The sequence below is a fragment of the Gastrolobium bilobum genome, unplaced genomic scaffold (assembly GCF_033153095.1).
Source record: "Gastrolobium bilobum isolate Gb01-03AN ecotype WA unplaced genomic scaffold, APGP_CSIRO_Gbil_v1 utg2169, whole genome shotgun sequence".
In the NCBI taxonomy this organism is placed as follows: domain Eukaryota; kingdom Viridiplantae; phylum Streptophyta; class Magnoliopsida; order Fabales; family Fabaceae; genus Gastrolobium; species Gastrolobium bilobum.
Genome location: NW_026897815.1, coordinates 364,518 through 384,150, shown reverse-complemented (window position 1 = coordinate 384,150; position 19,633 = coordinate 364,518). Strand labels below are relative to the sequence as shown.

The window sequence follows — 19,633 nt, the reverse complement described above, 5'->3', positions numbered from 1 at the left end:
CACATATTGCCAAAACATGTTCATCAGGAAACTCTTCTCTGATCACTACTTCCGGTCCTTCTTGAAGCTCTTTTTCTGTAATCCTGGATAAGTGATCAGCCACCAAATTTTCAACTCCCTTTTTGTCCTTGATCTCTACCTCAAACTCTTGCAACAGTAACATCCAGCGGAGCAACCTGGGTTTAGCATCCTGCTTGCTTAACAAATACTTTAAAGCTGCATGGTCAGTGTAAACAATAACTTTTGATCCTAACAGATATGGCCTGAATTTGTCAAATGCATACACAATAGCCAGTAATTCTTTTTCTGTAGTAGCATAATTCTTTTGTGCATCATTTAAGATCTTACTGGCATAGTAAATGACATGCAACAATTTATTCACTCTTTGGCCCAATACCACTCCTACAGCATAGTCACTGGCATCACACATTAATTCAAATGGTAATGAAAAATCAGGTGCCATCATGATAGGTGCAGTGGTCAACTTTTCTTTTAAAACATGAAATGCATGCAAACATTCATCATCAAACAGGAATTCTTGGTCCTTGACCAATAACTTGCATAAGGGCTTGGCAATTTTTGAAAAATCTTTTATGAACCGCCTATAAAATCCTGCATGACCAAGAAAACTCCTCACACTCTTAACATTTACAGGTGGAGGAAGTTTCTCTATCACAGAAATTTTTGCCCTATCCACTTCAATTCCATTCCTAGACACCTTGTGTCCAAGAACTATACCTTCTGTCACCATAAAGTGACACTTCTCCCAGTTCAAAACCAAATTACAGTCTTGACATCTTTTCAAAACAGAATCTAAATTCCCTAGACATACATCAAAATCAGAACCAAATACAGAAAAATCATCCATAAAAATTTCTATGCATTCTTCTATCATATCAGAAAAAATGGAAAGCATGCACCTTTGAAAGGTGGCAGGAGCATTGCATAAGCCGAAAGGCATCCTCCGGTATGCGAATATTCCATATGGACATGTAAAAGCAGTCTTCTCCTGATCCTCTGGTGCCACAGCTATCTGATTGTACCCTGAATAACCATCCAAGAAGCAATAGAAAGCATGTCCTGCCAACCTCTCTAGCATCTGATCCAAGAAAGGAAGTGGAAAATGATCCTTCCTGGTTGCCTTATTCAGCCTCCGGTAGTCAATGCACATTCTCCAACCAGTGATTGTCCTTGTGGGAATCAACTCATTATTCTCATTTTTCACCACAGTCATCCCCCCTTTCTTGGGAACGGTCTGCACAGGACTCACCCAAGCACTGTCTGAAATGGGGTAAATCATCCCAGCATCAAGCAACTTCACTACCTCCTTCCTCACTACTTCCTTCATAGTGGGGTTGAGTCTCCTCTGTGGTTGCCTTACTGGTTTGACCTCTTCTTCCATCAATATTTTGTGGGTGCAAAAGGAAGGATTAATACCCTTAAGATCTGAAAACTGCCATCCAATAGCCATTTTATTCTTCTTGAGTACCTTAATCAACTTCCTTCTTCTTCCTCATCAGACAACATTGCATTAATGATTGCTGGATATGTTTGATCATCCCCAAGGAACACATACTTCAAATGTGAAGGTAATTCTTTAAGTTCTACCTTAGGTGCTCCTTTTGGAATGTCATCAATCTTCTTCTCAAGCTCTTCCACTTCTGGCTCTTCTTGGTAATCTTCTGTACCTGTCTCTTCTTCTGATCTTTGTTCCTCAACTGGGAATTCTTCTTCTTTATTCACTTCTTCCACAACCTCCTGTATCACATCCAATCTAAAACAATCCTCCACATCAACAGGATGCTTGATGGTTTCAAATACATCAATTGTGACTGTTTCCTCATCCACCCTTAGCAACAACTTTCCTTGTTCAACATCTATCAAAGATCTTGCAGTTGCTAAAAAGGGTCTTCCTAACAATAGAGGACTTTCTGTATCTTCTTCCTCCATGTCAAGAATCACAAAATCCACTGGAAAAATAAACTTGTCTACCTTGACCAAGACATCTTCAACCACACCTTCAGGCCTCTTGATAGATCTATCTGCAAGATGCAGAATAAGATTGGTCTCCTTCAAGGTGTTGATTCCCAAAGCTCTACATACTGTCAACGGCATCAAGTTTATACTGGCTCCCAAATCGCACAATGCCTTTCCCACCTCCACATCTCCTATAGCAATAGAGATACTGAAGCTTCCAGGATCTTTCATTTTTGTTGGAAGCTTCTTCTGGATTAGGGCACTACACTCTGCTGTTAGGGCCACTGTCTCACCATCAGTTAATTTCCTCTTCTTAGTAAGAAGATCCTTCATGAACTTTGCATAGTGAGGCATATTTTCCAGTGCTTCAGAAAATGGTATGTTAATTTGTAAATTTTTGAAGATATCCAGAAATCTTGCATAGTGCTGTTTCTGAATCTCTTGCTTCAACCTTTGAGGGTAGGGAACTTTAGCATAGGGAGATAAAATAACTGGCTGTTCTTTCTTGTCAGCCATCTTTTTCTTTTCCCACTTCATCATCTTTTGTGGGGAAGCATTTTTACCAACTTCTACCTCTCCTTCATTCTTATTGTTCTTCCCTTCCTCTTCTTTATCAATTCCAACTATAACATCTCTAACAACTACTTCCTTCTCACTTTTCTCATTTTCTCTTAACTTAAAAGTTCATCTTCTCTCTTCATCAATTCCAACTATAACATCTCTAACAACTACTTCCTTCTCACTTTTCTCATTTATCTTCTTCTCTTTTCTACTTCATCATCAGAGACTACATCTTCAACCACAACCTCTTCTTCATTCTTTTTATTTTCCACCTTCTTTTTCCCTGGTTGAAGTACCAACCCACTTCTTGTCATAATTGCTTTACAGTGCTCCTTAGGATTCACTAGTGTATCACTTGGAAATTTCCCTTGTGGTCTCTCTGATATCTGTCTTGATAATTGACCAATCTGGGTCTCCAAATTTCTGATTGATGCTTCCTGATTTCTGAAAGAAGTTCTGGTCTCCTGCATGAATGCAGTTGTCTCTTCCCTGAATGAATTAGAACCCTGAATATAATCCTGAGTTGTCTTAGATAACTGAGCAAACGCTTTCTCCCATGCAGCAGGATCACTTGACTGCTCCTTCATATGTGGTGGTGGAGGATGTAATGGTGGGTTCAATTGATGGTTGGAACTATAGCTGAATCCTGGGTGTTGATTCTTGTTTTTCCATGGTGGCATATAAACATTCTTTCCCTGATTGTTGTAGTTCCTTTGATTATTCTGATCATACCACACTCCATTCACCTCTGCTTGTTCTGGTGATCCCCCATAATCACACTCCTCTGTCACATGGCCCTTGCCACAGATAGCACATACACATTTGGTTTCCACAGAGGCTACCTTTTGTGAAGAGAGTTGCTTGATAAGGGTATCTAATTGTTGCTGCTGTTGTCTCTGTGTCTGCATCAGTTGATCATTCCTTGCCAACAGAGCATCATACCCATCCAACCTGATGACTCCTGTCCTTCTGTCAGACACTGGGGCATTATCAAATTCCTGAGATGCCAATGACTCAAAGATATCCAAGGCTTCTTGAGGGGTCTTGGTAGTCAATGATCCACCAGCAGTGGCATGCACCAAGGTTCTAGTGTTAGTGGTCATTCCTTGCAGGAAGATTGCTGCTTGTTGCCATGCCTCAATTCCATGCTGTGGACATTTCCTCAACAAAGTCTTGAATCTCTCCCAAGCCTCATAAATGGATTCTGACTCTTTCTGCTTAAAGCTTGTAATCTCATCCTTCAACTTGGCCCTCTTAGATGCTGAGAAAAACCTCTGCAAGAACTTGGTTTGCAGATCATCCCAAGTTGTTATACTTCCTTGTGGCAATGATTGCAGCCATCTCCTTGCATCATCCGTCAGTGAATGAGTGAATAGTCTCAACAGAATTGCATCTCTTGTGACACCATTTATCTTCACAGTATCACTCAACAATAGAAAGTTCTCTATGTGCAAGTAAGGGTCCTCTGCACTGGTTCCAGCAAATTGATCCTTCTGCACCAAATGAATCAAAGCAGGCTTCAATTTAAAGTTGTTGGGCTCCACTGTTGGGCGCACAACACTCCCAATTGGAGGAATCACTGCAGGAGTCATGTACTATCCCAGTGTCCTCTGTGGTGGTGGTGGTCTGTGATTCTCTTCCATTATCTCTTCCTGATTAACCGTACTTGATTCACCAATTTCTTGCAACTGTCTCCTTTGCCTGGCTGCCCTTTTGTGCTTCCTCAATGCCCTTTCTAATTCTGGATCATACAACAACAAATTCGGATAGAGTGTACCTCGCATATACCAGAATCAAAATTGACCAGAAACTTAACATAAACTAAAATACTGAAAATAAAAGGATTCAATCTCAGAATTCTATAGTATTAGTTAGTGTTGAAAAATAAATTCCCCGGCAACGGCGCCAAAAACTTGTTGGACGTTTAGCAAGTGCACTAGTCGTACAAGTAATAAAATGATGAGTAAAGATCGTTCCCACGAGGAATTGTGTTCAAACACCAATATACCATAGAAAACTAATTTGAAACAAATAAAAGTTTGTAAAAATCATGAATAATTTGTCACCAGAAAATTGATTGTAAGTAATTTGACACAAAGTAAATATGGATTAGGAATTAATAAAACAACAAGTAGTCAGAAAATTTTTTTCCTCCATGATAACCTATGTAAAAATTGATCATATGATGAATTCCTTTCCATGTGATGTTAATCTACCTTTTACTTATCATCAAGATGTAATCCCTTACTACCTTGATATATACATTAATCAGAAACCCCAATCCCTTGGTGATCTCTTTCTTAATACATGCATGAAATACTAAAGTTTTAAGATTACATCAGAATTCTAGCATCAATCCCTTGAGTACTAGAATTCTGATGTTGAGATTATCAAATACAGAAATCATATAAACATCCATGTTCTATACTACTTCCTTGATAGAAATAATTAACTCAGAAAATCTCAAATCAACACATGAAAAATACTTCATCATATTAATCAAATCAACATAATATTATCATGGAGTTCCATTGCATTCAGACTACAAAGACTCTACTCAGACATGACTAAAGAATAGATAAGGGAAGAAGAAGCAAACTTCATTTCCATGTTGAAAGTCTTCAATCTCCAAACTATTACAAGGAAATCCTAATACAAAAACTAAAACCTAAGAGAATTTAGAGAGAAGTCAGACTAAGGTTTGAGAGAGAGAGAAAGTTCAGATCCCTCAGATCAGATATATCTTCTAAGTGTCAAGGCTTTGCCTTATATAGTGTTACAATTAAAAACAGAAAACTGATGTGGGCGCTAAAACGTCCATAAGTGACCGTTTTAGCGTCCATGCTTTACGTATGCTCAACTGCTTTTAACTGATTCCAACGCTAAAACGTTAAGGAATGACCGTTTTAGCGTCCAAACTTGGTGAATGCTCAACTAACTTTAACTGACTCCAACGCTAAAACTCTTGATTTGGACGTTTTAGCGGTGAAGACCAGAATCTTTTTTCCACTTTAGGGCGCTAAAACGCTTATTGCAGGCCGTTTTAGCGCCCAAGACCAGCAATTTTCCATCTTCTTAGTGCAGCAGCGCGCTAAAACGCTCTGTGTGGGCGTTTTAGCGCTCATCACCAGCAAGTTTTGGCCTCTTCCTGTAGCAGGGCGCTAAAACGCTCAGTGTGAACGTTTTAGCGCTCAACACTTAGGCAATTTTTCTCCTCTTGAGCTCCAGAATCTTCTTCCTTCTCCAGTTGTCTTTCAAGCTTGCTTTTCCTACAAGAATCATACAAATTTCCAATAAAGCTCTTGAACTTATAATTGAGGACATCTTAGGACATTAACCTTGTTTTTCATCATTTAATCACTCAATTTGATCCTAATTCCTGCTAAAAACCATGATGAACTAAGGGTTCATCAGCTGTCTACAACTGAGTCCAGTGTCATCTTTTCCTCTGGAGTTGAGTTGCTGAGCGTCACCACCAAAGTATCCCAGCTCTCAGGCAACAAGCTGAGAAGCAAGAGGGCTTGTAACTCGTCATAAATTTTCATGTCAATCTTTGTCAACTGGTTGACAATTCTTTTATATGTATTTAGGTGCTCAATTATGCTTTGTCTGTCCTTGTAGTCTAGCTTCACAAGTCGGCGCACTAAGTATGCTTTATTGCTTGTCGTCTTCTTTTGGATTAAGGACTCCAGCTTCGTCCACAGATCGTGAGCGTTTATGTAGGTCGATATATACTCGAACAAGCTATTGTAGATGTATTTGTGGATCATAACGACTGCCTTTCAATTGAGGAGAGCCCATTCTTTATCGTTCTTCCCTTCTGACTTGTCCGCACTCAGAATGGGCTCATATATATCCTTGCAATAAGGATGATCCTCCATTACGGGTTTCCAATATGAGTAGTTCTCCGCGGTGAGTTTGAACATGTCACCATCGTGACCTCACAGAGCCCTTGATCCAAGAGCTCCAATACAACTGTTGTGACTCAGAACCCAACAATTCTAAGCCCGACCTTGGATTCAATTAGCCCGACCTTCTTCAGGTCAACCTACAGAAATGGCAATGAACAATAACGGTAAAATGAATTAAAAAATAAAGATAAAGAGGAAGATAACACCAATTAATGTGGAAAATCTCTTCAATGTGAATAGTAAAAAACCACAGACCAAGTCAAAGAAAAAAAAATTCACTATGAATAATGAGATTTACAAAAGATTCTCTCTAGCTCAATAACGAGAGGACTTCACCCTCTAAAGGATGGATCTATACATAAGTGCCTTACACAATTGTTTCTCACTGTAAAGGGAATATGGAATCCTACTCTATAGGGTATTCTTCTTCTTCAGCAACGGTGCTGAGTTTCTTTCTCAGAGAATCTTCGTCTTTAGCTTGCGCTTTTTCTCCCGTGCATTTTCTCTCTCTTCTTCTCTATATGACTGCTCAACACCTAAGCATCTCTTATAAACAAGAGATTAGGACATCATTAATTTGGGTCAGGACCATCATGGGCCACAGACCCAACACATAATAAGCAATGTTCATTTACTTTATAACATTCTAGTGTAGTTTTGAAAAAGTATAGTTGTTGTGGACATGAAGTTTTAATATTTTTGCTTAGTGTTGAAATATTAATTTTAGTAACAAATTTCTTTTGGTTCAATATATGTATAAAAACATGTTTTTTTCCCGCCAAACAATTGCTGCAAATAATTAATGGGGTTAATGTCTCTCTTTTTACACGAGAGTTCAAAACATTCCTATACACACATTCAGACATGGGTCCCGTTGTAAACTTTTTCTTTGACCTCATTCTTTTTTCTCTCTCCTCAATTATTCTTTCTGTAGGAAGTAATCCTTATCTCATGTAAAATGAGAAAAATATTATTCATAATTAATTAATAAAAATGCTATCTATAGAAGAAGGAAAAATTGATGAGTTTAGGAGATCTAAATTGCATTTTGGAGAGCAGTTTACTTTGTACTAACAAACATGTTCAATGCGCCGTACTTCAGCCATAATTAGTCTCTTACCTATTACTGTTAGGCCAATCTTACGATCCGAAAGTCTCTTAATCAACCTAAAAAGTTTTAATTTCACAAATCAAACTTGTAAAAGAAAATTTGCGTTATATGGCATCTGAATTTAGTTTTGAAGAGTACAGCGTATATTTTTCTTGAAAGGAAAAAAGAAAGAAAAAAAGAAAGAGAGATCAACATTGAAAATTCATCTGTATATGCCACAAAACACTTGAGTTCAAATCAGCCACATTTACTTGGGATTCATCTGTATATTAGTCCAGTTGTCTGCAAAATGTCTCGTAAGTAACATCTGCCCATTACTATATTAATCACTGTGGGGACTCAGTAAATTTAAGTGTGAGTGCGTGAAGTCTTATGTTAATTAAGAATGAACTGAGTAAATACCATATAAGTAGGGATCCATATACTTAATACCTTAAGGTTTCGAGTTGAGTTATATTATCTAAATTTACTTAATGTTGTTTGCCACTTAGCCCATAGATAATGGTCTCTCGATGTGATCTGCTCCTCTAATTGCCACATACATGTATTGATTAGGAATGGTGAGAATTTAAGTGTGAATGATGAAGTTTTGTTTTATTTAGGAATGGCCAATAAGTAAAATGTAGTAGCCAAATTGCCTCATCATGTCGAGAACCAAAGAGATTCTCATAAAATAACTCATAAGGATATGCTATTGCGCCGTGAGAAAATTAAGGTGGGGACGTGACACTGCAACCTGCATGTGCATGGCCATTTTGTTTTATGTATTAAAAATTATAAAAGACTCCTTTGAGTCCAAGCAATCGTGAAAAAAAATAAAATAGATATCTTATATTCAAACACTTAATATTATGATCTCAACTCACCAATCGATTGCTGAAATCTTGACTCAAACTACACAACTTCCCAACTCACTGTTTGGTAGATACTCTTCTCCTAATTCTAACACTTACAGTTGATATCTTACTCTCAACATTCCAAGCCATCTAAATATTCTTCTATATATAAATACCATTTTCTTCTACGTCTCTTCTCACCTTGAATAATCTTCCACATCACTTTAATTTTCTTGGCCTCATATACACCATAGCTTGTGGCTTAATCCCTGGATTTCACTCCCGAAATGAATACCATTTCTCACATTACTCTGATGACTGATGAGGTATTGAGACTCTTCTCCTTTTAGTTTGCTCCAAAATCTAAATATTGTTATAATTTATTATGCTACTTTGTTTTTTTGTTAGTTGTTTTTAAACTTGTGTGACACAAAATGCTTGTTTTCTGCTAGTTTGTGGTGATGGGATTGGATCAAAGGAAGGTGTTTTTGGATTTCCTTGTCAATCTTAATGGACTCCATTTCGGGAGTGAGAACCGGTGATTAAGCCAGTGCAGCGTTCGATGCAAAAAACCTCTATAAACTTACTTCACAAATTAAGGGTTAGCTTAACTCACTCTTACTGATATCATTGTTATTAATATAATAAATTGATTAAATAGGTTTGTCAATGAAGAAAGAAATTAATATAATAAATTGATTGATTAGGTTTGTCAATGAAGAAAGAAATTCATGAGAGCTAATAAACTTATACACCAAGGTGGCTTTTCTGTAGGTTGTCCTAGCTAAAGTAGTCCTTTTGATGAAGATTTTCAGATTAAGAATGCACCATGATGATTCAGAGTAGCAATATATATGATGCTAATCATGTGGTAATTAATTAATTATCGTTTAAGAACATAATTATTAACTAATGGGAATATATAATAAGGATGGTTAACCTCAGTGCGGAGCCACATACAATCTGGGTGGGGCCTTGGCCCAAGCTGAAATTCTATAGTTAGCCATATTTTAAACGTGACTAACAAACTGTGACAAAATAATTTTTCATGTTTTAGTATTTGACACTAGCTAAATTTTCTTTGGCCCTACCTAGATTAGGAGGCTGGCTCCGCCACTCGTTAACCCAGTGGCAGAGCCACATATAGTGTGAGTGGGGCCTTGGCCCATGCTGAAATTCTATAATTGCCATGTTTTAAGTGTGACTAACAAATTGTGACAAAATAATTTTTCATGTTTTAGTAGTTGGCACTAGCTAAATTTTCTTTGGCCCTACCTAGGTTAGGAGGCTGGCTCCGTCACTAGTTAACCTATATATTATGGGGAGTGAATCATTTAATATGATATGAGATCATGTGAGAGGATCTTTGTCGTTGATATATTAATCAAGGATGATGGGAAAATATACTAAAATAATGATGAAAAAAGAATCACCCTTAATTTGTATCTCGATGATTAGATCCTCTCGTGTAAGACCATGAGAGGATTCATTCTCGTATATTATGCTAGTATTGCGCCTTTTGCTCATGATTAGGCTGCCATTGATATAATAATACATGAGTGTAACGGGTGTAAAAAGATTTTTTTTTATAAAAAAATATTAACTCTAATTATCTCTTTGAAATGAGTAGGTTCATCCGATATTCTCACAAATTTTGATTCTTTAAAGTCGACTATGAGACTAATTCTAAGTGCAGGGTGGGTCAAGAATTAAGGTTTTATATATGCCTTTCTCCCATATGGTAAATTCTTCTCTCTTTTTTTCACATATAAGGTTTTCTTAATAAAATGAATCACAGAGATTGAGAAATGACGATCGAAAAGCTGCTTTATGTATTTTCTTGATACTGCCCCATATGAGACTTAAGCAATTCTTGTTCCTTTGTTCCATTGCTGCGGGAGAGTATGAACTATGAGGATATCGAAGTGAAATTAATGCATTTGAAGCTATATATATGGCTCAGAAGAAACCAGAATACAACACTGATCATCACCACCACCCACGACTAATTCAGGTTTGACAGTTTTCATTCTACAAATTTTATGTTTAGTGTGCATTAATTCAATATTGCCACTAAAGGATAGAGAAGAAAGAAACACATAACATTTTTAACGAATTAATGTGGAGATCTATTATTTATTATCAATTGAGTTCGGCCCTCATGATTCTTTGAGATGTTAGTGGGAAAAGGAGAATATAATACTATCTATTAGACTATTACTTAACTTTTCTCCCAAAAAGAAAATCAGGATAATGTTATTAAACTGAATAAGTTAGTGTCAATCGAAGTTGATTATTCAAATAATAGAAAAATTGTTTATATATGATCACTTGAAGTCGAATGTGTTACGTGCTTATTAAAAGTTTTATTTCTATGAATTTGTTCGATTTTAGAAATTCCATACAGTTCTTTACAGAATGGTTTTAAAGAATAATATTATTAAAATAATATAATACTTCATTTTAAAGAAACATTTTCTACGGTCTACTTCTTCTTTGGTTTTATCCAATATTTATTTCTTTTAACAACTTTGGTTTAGTTCCTTTAATTTACCCCCCACAAAAAAATAAAAAAATTTATGATATAGATTTATAATGACATTTTTAATTTGAAAATAACGAATATGTTCAAATTTCGTATTAGCATAAAACTATGCTGATATTCTTAAATATCGAAGACACGAAAAGAAAAAATTAAAACATAAGTGAGCATTTTGTCACACATTTGTAAGTTCTAAATATATACTGATAATCTAATCATGGTTATAAATTAGATCTAATGCGGAATAAGATACACCATAACTACCTCTCGCCATTACTTTTCTTGTTGCTTTGATTGGTGACTGTAATTGATGTAAAAATTCTCCAAGCCTTCCAAACTCTTCTTTGTAGCTCAGATGTTGTGTAGCTATGTAGTAAAGTGAGTTCAGGGACTTAAAAAAAAATGAAGCACACTCTTTTATAAACCTTTACCATCAATGGATTAATAATTAGGTGTACATAAGTGGCTGATGATTGCAGACCGAAACGAAGAGTAGGTTGATGATTGCAGACCAAGACCATATGACAGACCAAAAATAAAAGTAGGTACTCCGTTAATGTAATCTATTATCAATAACGGACAATGCAAGTGGACCACATAAGACCATATCACATTTTTACTAAAATTCTCCCACTTGGTCCACATATCCCATCATATACTATAGTGAGAAACAAAATACATGAACCATATATAGCGATAAGTCCTCTTATTTGTGCGAGTATTATCTTCCATGTATTACACTATATTATATTTCTCAAGCCCATATAGCTTAATGAATAAACCCAATGTTTATTCCGAGTCCAAACTTTATTGATATTTCTCAGAATAATTAACTGAAATGCGCATAAACTGAATGAGAGACATCACAAATATAGTTTCATTAATATAATATCATTCTTAAAATGAAAATCATATATGGGAACCAAGTCCCATCCTTTCTACATGATCCTTAAATTTAACTGGTGGCATGCCCTTAGTTAAAGAATCAACAATCATTAATTCAATGCTAACGTGTTCAATAACCACTGATTTATCTTTGACACGTTCTCTTATGGCTAGATATTTAATGTCGATATGCTTGTTTTGACTACCACTTTTGTTGTTCTTCGCCATAAAAATAGTAGCTGAATTATCACAATATATCTTTAATGGCCTAGAAATAGAATCCATAACTCTAAGACCAGAAATGAAACTCCTCATCCATACACCATGTGAGGTAGCCTCAAAACAAGAAATAAACTCAGCCTCCATAATGGAAGTAGCAGTCAAGGTCAACTTAACACTTCTCCAAGACACAGCTCCACTGGCTAGCATGAAAATATATCCTGAAGTGGATTTTCTAGAATCAATGCAACCAGCGTAGTCTGAATCTGAGTAGCCAATTACTTCCAAGTTGTTAGTCCGTCTGAACATTAGCATGTAATCCTTAGTACCTCTAAGGTATCTCATCACTTTCTTTGCAGCTTTCCAATGGTCTAAGCTTGGATTACTTTGATATCTCCTAATACTCCAACCGCAAAAGCAATGTCAGGTCTTGTGCAGACCTGAGCATACATAAGGCTTCCAACAACTGAAGCATAAGGAATATTCTTTATTTGTTCCCGCTCAAGAACATTTTTCGAGCATTGGTTTAAATCAAACATTTCACCCTTCACAATGGGTGCTACACTTGGAGAACAATCACTTATCCTAAATTTTTTCAAAACTTTGTTGATATAGGTCTCTTGAGACAAATCAAGAACACCCCTTATTCTGTCTTTATCTATCTTGATGCCAATAACATAAAAGGCTTCACCCATATCCTTCATATCAAAGTTTTTAGAGAGCAATTTTTTCACCTCATATAGCAAACCCTTATCATTAGTTGCAAGTAAAATATCATCCACGTATAGAATAAGGAAACAAAGTTTGCTCCCACTGACCTTCTGGTATATAAATTGATATATGGTGTTCTCTACAAAACCAAATGAAGAAATAACACCATAAAATTTGAAATACCATTGACGGGAGGTTAATTTCAATCCATATATAGATTTCTTAAGCTTGCATACCAATTGCTCACATTTACTAGAGGAGATCCTTCATGTTATTTCATATAAACCTTTTCCTCTAGATCTCCTTTGAGAAAAGCTATTTTCACATCCATTTGTTGTAATTCTAAGTCAAAATGTGCAACTAATGCTAGAGTGATGCGAAGAGAATCTTTCTTTGATACAGGAGAATAAGTCTCCTTGTAGTCTATTCCTTCTTTTGATTAAATATTTTGACTATGAGTCTTGCTTTATATCTCTCAATGTTGCTTAATGAGTCTTTCTTAGTTTTGATGACCAATTTACATCTAATGGCTTTTGCACCATTAGGCAACTAAACAAGATCTAAACTCCATTAGATGCCATAGAATTCAGTTCATCTTTCATAGAATTATACCAGAGATTTGATTCTTTACAATCCATGGCTTGTGAAAATGTTTCAGGATCATTTTTGGCTCCAATATTATAATCAGCTTCTTGTAGATACACAACAAAGTCACTCGGTATCGCTAATTTTCTTATTCTGGTAGATCTTCTCAATGTTGTTTCATTATCTTCTTGAGGAATTTGTTGTTCAACTGGTTGATCAACAATTTCAACTTGTTCCTCATGAATAACATGAGCTACTAGATTATCAGCAGGATGTGGATCTTGAATGATTGGTTGTACAACACCCCATAGAGTTGGAGGGGTATTAACAACAACCAATCTCAAACTTGAAGTGGATGGTTGAGCAATTGAATGATCTTTCTCAGAAACAAAGTCTTTAGATTGATTGCTCTCACTAATCAAGTCATTCTCAAGAAATTTAGCATTTCTTGATTCCACAATCCTCGTACCATGCGATGGACAGTAAAATTTGTATCCCTTAGACCTTTTAGCATATCCAATGAAATACCCACTAATGGTCCTTGGATCAAGCTTATTTTCTTATGGGTTATAGTTGTGTGTAGATTATTAATATGCTTAACAATTTTTCATGCAGAAAGTATAATATTAAATGCTGAACTATTTTCCCATCGATCAAGTTCAAAATTCAAATTTAAAAGTTTGAATTTTAAATATTAAATATTTTTTCACCAAATAAACATAATAATAAATATTTTTAATAGGTTTAACAATTTCCTTTACAGAAAGTAGTGAGAAACATACATAGAAGATTGTGCACATTCATTAAGTAATAGCTTCTAGTTATTCTTTTACGACATAGGAAATTGTGTTAAATATACTCTAACATAAAAAGAATGAGAGTCTAATTTCTTTCTTATTATTAAATTAAAATTTATATTTTTGTTGTAATTAAATTTTTATTATTTGTTTTTTATAGAATGATAGATGTAATTTTTTATTTTTTAATTAAATTTAAAATTTCAACTATTGTGTATTAATTATACACATTTTTTTAAAATTAATTTTTTTTCTTTTAATTTATAATTTTCGTAGTTTTTAAATTGGTTATACATATAAATTTTAAATGTTTATGTTAAATATTTAAAAAAAAAATACTTGTACGAAAATATTTTCTCTTTTCATTTTATTTTTTAAGTTACAATTTTAAATTATTTTCTTTTAAAGTATAAATATGTAATTTTTTTATTTTTTCATTTAAATTTCAAATTTAAATTATTTTTTATCAATTATTTTTATATTTTTATAATTTGAAATATTCTTTGTCGTTTAATCTAAAATTTTATGCTAAATTTAAATTTATTATATATTTATTTTTTCCCACTGCAGAAACTTTAAATGCTCAATTTTTTTTTTCCACCTATCAAGTTCAAAATTTAAATTTGAAAAATTTAAAATTCAAATATTAAATATTTTCACACCCAATAGACATAACAATAAATATTACTAATAGGCTTAACAATTTTATAATTTGTCTTTTTATAGAATGATAGATCTAATTTTTTATTTTTTAATTAAATTTAAAATGTTAATTCTTTTGTATTAATTATACATATTTTTTTAAAATTAATTTTTTTTTCTTTAATTTACAATTTTTGTAATTTTTGAAATTGGTTAGACATATAAATTTAAAATGTTTATGTTAATTTTTAAAAAAATACTTGTGCGGAATTTTTTTCTCTTTTCATTTTATTTTTTAAGTTAAAATTTTAATTTCTTTTCTTTTAAATTATAAATATGTCATTTCTTATTTTTTCATTTAAATTTCAAATTTAAATTATTTTTTATCAATTATATTTATATTTTTACAATTTGAAATATTTTTTTTCCTTTAATCTATAATTTTATAACAAATTTAAATTTAATTTATATTTATTTTTTCCCACACCCAATAGACATAGAAATAAATATTCCTAATAGGCTTAACAATTTCTCAATTAGAAAGTAGTGGGAAACATGCATAGAAACCTGTGCATATTATCCAAATAATAACTTCTAGTTTTCATTCAGGACATAGAAAATTATATTAATTACACTATTATATTAAAAGAATGAAAGTTTAATTTCTTTCTTATATATTAAATTAAAATTTACATTTTTGTCTTGATTAAATTTTTATAATTTATTTTTACAGAATGGTTGATGTTATATTTTTTATTTAAATTTTGTAGTATTAATTATACATATTTTTTAAATTGATTATACATATAAATTTAAAACGTTAATGTTAAATTTTGTTTTTTTGTACGAATTTTTTTTCTCTTTTTGTATTATTTTTTTAAGTTAAATTTCTATTTTATTTTCTTTTAAACTATAAATATGGCGTTTCTTATTTTTTCATTTAAATTTTAAATTTAAATTTTTTTTACCAACTATATTTATATTTTTATAATTTTAAATATTTTTTTGTATAATCTATAATTTTATGTTAAATTTAAATTTATATATATATATATATATATATATTCCATTTCAAAAATATTAAATGCTAAACTCTTTTCTCACTTATAAGTTTATAATTCAAATTTAAAAAGCTTGAATTTTAAATATTTAATATTTGTGCACCCAATAGACATAATAATAAACATTATTAATAAGATTACCAAAAAAATAAACATTATTAATAGGTTTAATAATGTCTCATACAGAAAATAGTGAGAAACATTAAAGTTGTATGTAAAATTCTTAATGGCAAATACTTTTTTCGAGTTGGATGGTCATTGGTCAATGAATGGTCATTCTTTTTAATTGAGTTATTAATAATAATAAAGGTATACATCTAGATGGTACCAACTACGAAAATTAGCAAAGAAACCTCGACGTTGTTCTTAAACATGAAAACCTGAATTTTGTCTTTACCGTACCTAAGCCATAGCCACCTGTAAAGGGCGCATCTAAGGAAACTAACATGCAATACTCAGATTGGAAAAAAGACAGACATGATAGTTCGCTGTTATATTCTTGTCAGTCTTTCCAAACACTTTCAGAACCAAGTTTACATGGTTAATAATGGAGTAGAGATGCTTCAGACTGTTAATGACATGTTTGCAGCTCTACTAGACATAATGCAGTTAGTGCAAGTTTTGATAAAATTCTTGTTAAATCCAAGGGAAAATCCAAGAGTGGTAACAAGAATAAAATGACTTGGTTATCAGTTATCAAACCAGTTGCTCTGAAGAAGCTGAAGGGGCAAGTGCCTCAAGTGCGGACTAAAGGGACAATGAAAGAAAAATTTCCCAGAGGTGATGAAAATAACCATATATGGGTAAGTTAAGCCTTGGTTTGTGGAAGAATCAATGTTTCAGGTACCACTGATTATGTTTGCTACTATTTATAGTAGTTCAAACATGGCATGCCTGTCAGCGGTGGACAAAGAAATTTTAAGCTTGAAAATAGGGAACTTGTTTCTGCATTAGTAGGAGGACAAGTTATTTAAAGGGCTTTGATTTTGGATGACTGTTTATTTGTTCCAGATTTCAAGAGGAAATCAATTATTGTTAGTTGTTTAGTTAAAACATGATTTGACAATGCACTTGATTCGTCATGTACATTTTGAAGTTCATCTTCATCTTGTTTGTTCTGGTACGTTGTTTAAATTAAGGTTAGCAAAAATGAGCCAACTTGCCGGGTTGGCTCGTAACTTGTAAAAAATGAGTCAGGTTGGGTTAGCAAATATAAGCTGCAAACCCGAGCCAGCTCGGGTAAAAAATGAGCCAACCTGTGGGTAAAACAGGTCAGCTTGTAGGTTGAATTTTTTTTAAAATACAAAATATAATATACAAAATTGGACAAAATCCACACTCGCCGTCATCGTTTTTCTTCCTTCTTTCAACCTAAGTTCCTAATTTTCTCACATCACTGCCATTTTTATATTGTTAGACTGTGCTGGCTCTGTTTGGTTCAAGTATCTTACCCACTTGGTAGCAAGTGGTTCTGATTGTTTCTCGATGTTGGTGCAAATTTGATGTGAAAAAAGTTTGAAACTAGAACGTTTTTGCTTTTGCTTCTCATTCTGTAACCCTTTACTATTTTGATTTTTTTTTTTTATGAACTATTCTTTAAGACAATTGTATTGTTTAAGTGAAAACGAGCCAACCCGCGAGCCATTTTTTCAATCCAATCCGCGAGTCATATTTTTGAGCCAACCTTAACCCGGCTCGGGTTGGATTGAGTTTTCTGGCTCATCTTTTTTGAGTCAACCCTAACCCGACTCTTTTTTTTGGGTTGCACGCAGGTTAGGCCGGGTGGAGCCGGGTAGGCCTGTTTTACCAACCCTAGTTTAAATAGTCTTTATTACTTATATCCTATATCCCTTTGAGTTTATTATGTTGAATTAAAAGGACGATAAACAAGAAAATTCACCAAAAAAATAAAAGTTTCAAATGAAACATATCTTTGACCTTTATGATTAAGTCACATTACCTTAAATAGGAAACATGATCTAGTCAAAAGCGGAACTGAAAGTTCCATAGTCTTTGAACTAAAAACTACATGTAAGTCCTATTTGGAAGATAAAATGGGCAAGCAATCTTACAAGGTCAAAGAGATTTGCGCAACTATTTAACTGAAATTGGTACATACCGATGTATGTAGACCAATTAGCGTTATAGCCAGACGAGGTTATGAGTACTTCAATGGTTATTCTAGATTTGTACAGATGAACCTAGTGTGCTATAAGTCTAAAACTTTTGACAAATTCAAAAAGGTTTAAATCTGAGGCAGAAAAGCATCTAGGTGTTCAAATCAAAACATTTTGGTCTAACTGAAGTGTTGGATACATGTCTGGTAAGTTTAGGTCTTACATGATTTAAGAGGGGATAATTTTTCACAACTGTCAACTCTAGGAATGTGTTATTTAAACGAAGTTGTAGTATGCAAAAATAAAATATTTCTAGGCTTGGAGAAGTCCATGTTCAGTTATTCATCTTTGCCAATGTTGTTCTGGGAAAATGCCTTGGAGAAGGCAATGTACCTGCTTAACTTGATTCCATCCAAGTTTATTATAAAGACACCTAAAGAATTATTGAAAGGGTGCAAGCCAAGTTCAAACCGTGTTCAGATTTAGGGTGCTCTAGCACACGTCCTACAACAATGGTCAAATAAGATGGAATCCTTTATGGAAATGTGCATATCTTTTGGCTACCCTAAGAGAAATGAGGATGTGATCTTATTTAATCCAAATGATAAGATGATCTAAGTGAGCCCTCACATGATTTTCTTAAAGGAAGACTAGATGAGAAATTATAAGTCATTGAGTAAGATTATTCTTGATGAGACATATCTCAGAACAAGAATTTTCAGGATCTCTAGAAGCTCCATCCTATGTTCCCTTGATTGTTCAAAGGGGTAAAGATATACCTCTAGGAGATATACCTCTAGGTGAACAAACACGGGAACTATAATTGGAAATTCAACATAATAATATATAAGTGAAACTAGTAGAAATATTAGTATCACATGTAGAAGAACAATATCAAGGAATTGTTGAAGATCCAAAATCTGCCCCAAAACTCAAATTTACCTGTAGATACACAAGGTCTAGTGCAGTATATTCGTAGTGGGTGAGAACCTTGTTAACCCTCAAGTTATCTTTTGATGAGTGACTTTGATCCCACTAGTCACGATAATGCACTAGAAGATATTGTTGACTAAGTGTTTCTCAAAGCTATGAACCGAGAGGTGGAATACTTGTATTCCAACTTTATTTGGTCCCTAGTAAAGGCACCAAGATGGATAAGACCCACAAAGTGTTTGTGGACCTACAAGGCAAAGAGATAATGGATAGGAAGGTGAAAACCTTCAAAGTTAGCTTAGAGGCAATTTTTGCGAGACGCCATGCTTGAGTCTATATGGATTCTCTTAGTTGCCGCTATAAGTCTCAATTATGAGATTTTATTTTGGGAGTTGGATGTCAGGATATCTACATACAACAACTAAAAAAGGTTTATAGTTGATGGGTAGAAACACTCGGTATGCAAGTTGTGAAAGTCTACTCTATGGACTTAAGCAAGCATCCTGGTCATGGAACATCAGGTTTGATCAGGTTATCAAAATTTTGAATTTTAGAAAACCTTTATGAATGGTGTGTATTTGTATGTAAAGGATCCAAGAGGAGGCAATAGCTTTTCTAGTACTTTATATAGATGATATGCTTCTTATTGGAAACAACATAGAGGTAATATTAAGCATAAAGAGTTGTCTAAGTTATTGTTTTGGTATGAAAGTACTGGGGTAGCCAATTATATTCTTGGTATTAA

At 33.8% G+C, this 19,633-nt stretch overlaps 1 non-coding gene across 1 annotated transcript; it reads left to right on the top strand.

The window, feature by feature from the left end:
* Window positions 1-3,678: 3,678 nt before the first annotated feature.
* Window positions 3,679-3,785, top strand: LOC133310565 (small nucleolar RNA R71). Its single transcript, XR_009751473.1, has one exon. It is a non-coding gene; the product is annotated as a small nucleolar RNA R71 (small nucleolar RNA).
* The last annotated feature ends 15,848 nt before the right edge of the window (window positions 3,786-19,633 follow it).